At 38.9% G+C, this 2,834-nt stretch overlaps 1 long non-coding RNA gene across 1 annotated transcript in view; it reads left to right on the top strand.

The window, feature by feature from the left end:
• The first annotated feature begins 2,345 nt into the window (after window positions 1-2,345).
• The window catches only part of LOC148940293 (uncharacterized), a 420,861-nt gene continuing 420,372 nt past the window's right edge, over window positions 2,346-2,834 (top strand). Inside the window, exon 1 of the long non-coding RNA XR_016143476.1 lies at window positions 2,346-2,623. This is a non-coding gene — a long non-coding RNA (uncharacterized LOC148940293). The remainder of the gene's footprint in view (window positions 2,624-2,834) is intronic.

Genomic DNA, 2,834 nt, shown 5'->3' with positions numbered 1-2,834 from the left:
TTTTAAACGCACGGATAGCAGATTAACATGGCATTTCCATATGAGTCCTATAGGGAGTGTATATGTGAAGCTCCTAGCCCCTCACTCTTGTACAATACGGTCGGCTGTTTCTACCGGATCCCTCTGACATCATCCGACGAACCCCTTTGTATTTAAGGATATGCCCTCCCATTTTCAATAGTATTTTAAACGCATGCCCTCTGACGTCACAACATGCCCTGTTTCTAGCTGACAAGATTCTTGGATGTTTCAATTACTTGGAGTGGGGTCAGGATAAAAGGGAAATTAACAAGGGGAGCCCCTCCCTCGTGTTTCTAGCTGGCAAAATTCCCGCCCAAGCAAGATTTGTCATGTCCAGGGAAGATTTGGCATGTCCAGGCAGGAGTCCTGGGTGTTTCAATTACTTGGAATATGGTCGGGATAACAGGGAAATCAATAAGGGATCCTCCTAGCCCCCCTCGCATCTGTACAATGCGATCAGCTGTTTCTACCGGAGCTCTGACGACACGGCACAGGTAGGGAAAATAACATGGTGTCCTTGGTATTTTAACCTTAGGGACCTCCCAAGGACTTTTACCTCTCATCAAAATAATTATAATCCTCGCAATATGACAAATCAAGTTCAAGTTCCATTTACTCCTTGCATAAGGTCAGATTTTAATCCTCTAATGGCGTGTCATATTGTTTGGAATAAGTTGCCTGACTCAGATCGAGGGTGCCACTCATTCAATTCGTTAAAAAAAAAATTGTTAGCAATTCTTTGGCTACGTAGAAATTGTTTTTATCTATGTTTTTATTTTTTTTTTTTTTTTTAGTCTATTTAATCTACTTAATTAATTTAGTGTATTTATTCTATTTATTCTATTTTTTCTATAGTTTTCATTTTATGTATATTTTCTTTTCTTGTCCTTTTGCTCTTCTGTCTGTGAGTAAGTGATCTTTTTAAATTTTCTTTTGTTATTCATCTCTCTGTTAGTAACTCATATATATTCCCCCTTCTTTTCAGGCCAGTGACCCTTGGGGGAAATAATAACATGTATTATTGTATTTGTATTTAATGAAGAATAAATATTATCTTATCTTGCTTAGTGAACCAGTAATCCAATTCGAGATTCGCTGGAATTTCGCTGGAGTATTCCAGTTCGGGATTTGCTGGAGAACAAGCAAGAGAATACATTTGCACAAGAAGTCACAGCTCAAAAGTTATACACCAGTTCAAGGGGCTGCGAACTGTCTTGCTGAAGGTGCACACGCAGTTGTTTTCATGTCTCTAGTATACAGGAAGTGATGTAGTCGTAACCTCTTGATTTATACTACTACTACAAACAACTCACCGCAGCACCAAGCCGCCTGAGGCCAACACAGCTACACACGCTCCTCCCCCACCCCAATCTATTAAAAGCCTCTCTTTTTACACTCACCCACGAAGTTCCCATTTCCTTTAAATCTTTCTTTATGACGTCGTCCTCCCACCCCAGACGAGGACGACCTGCTTTCCGTTTAGCCCTAGACGGTTGGCCGAAAAGATCAATCTTCGGCAATCTGTCATCCTTCATCCACACAACGTGCCCTAGCCACCTCAACCTTTCTTTCATTATAGCCCTAGAGAGCGGTATTGAACCACATTTTTCGTAAAGCCTATTGTTTGAAATACGGTCAGTCAGCCGGGTACCCAGAACAATCCTTAAGAAATTTCTCTGGAAAACATCTAGCAAATCTTCATCCGCTTTTCGGAGCGTCCATGCTTCAGAGCCATATTTGACCACTGTCATCACTGTAGCTTCTAATATTCTAATCTGATTTGCAGTCTTATCTTGAGTTATGCATTATAAATACTCATTTTGAGCTAATCTAACTAGCTTCTTGTGGTTTTCATATATGTGAAAATTTGCGTATTTATTTCGTTTAGTTATAGCCTAGACTTTTCAAAATTTGTTCTATCAAAATTTCCTCTCATAAGTGGTTTTATGGTATATCCAAAGTGAAAAAAGAGAATTTACCGCATTTTACTTCCATGTTAAAAAGTGTGCTTTCATTCCATTGGCTGATTTTTTTGACGAGTTTTGTAAAATAATCATATTGAGTGTTTATCAGAAAGAGAAGGCAAATGGTCGCACTATTCTACCTGTTGTATATCTATATCAAATTAAAAAAAAAAATAATTTAACTGAAAGTAAGGAGCGATATTAAAACTAAAAACGAACAGAAATTATTTTGTGTATGAAAGGGCCGTCCCCTCCTCAACCCCCCGCTCTTTAAGAGAAATTTTTTTTTTTTTTAAAAAAATATATTTGTTAGAAAGAGTAAAACTTTAGCGTAAAGAGCGAGGGGTTGAGGAGGGGGCAGAAAGAAAGAAGAATCTTCTTTCATCTCGTCTTCATCGTGTTTTTTTTCAGATTTTACGTCTGCCATGCGCGCAACAGGAAGAAAACATCCCTGAGCCTTTGGGTCATGTACAAGCCACCGGATTTGGCAATATGTTTTTTGGCTCAAATGTAACCATGAGCTGCATCCCAGTTAGAAGAATCCAAGAAAATGAGTGTGCAGACATCATCAACAAGAATGACCTGGAATCGAAGAAAGACATTTATAGAGTTGCTGCCAAGAAAGCTGTTCCCTATAGGTTAGAACTTTGTTTGGTTTTTTTCTTTCTAATGCTTGACTTGCTTTACAGAGCTCTCAGCTTTTCCCAAGCGAACCTTTCGGGGCCTTTTCTGGGCTGATATTACGGACTAGAATGCATTGGTTTATTGAATCAATCCAGAAAGTAAGTGGGCATCCTTGAGGTGGCCATTTCTTAGCGGGAGGTATTTTAATACAATGAATGGATTTAA

Source organism: Artemia sp. Qi Xiang Cuo, chromosome 20 (genome assembly GCF_049724085.1).
Source record: "Artemia sp. Qi Xiang Cuo chromosome 20, ASM4972408v1, whole genome shotgun sequence".
Lineage (NCBI taxonomy): Eukaryota > Metazoa > Arthropoda > Branchiopoda > Anostraca > Artemiidae > Artemia > Artemia sp. Qi Xiang Cuo.
The sequence above is the reverse complement of the archived record's forward strand: the minus strand, read 5'-3'. Positions and strand labels throughout refer to the sequence as shown.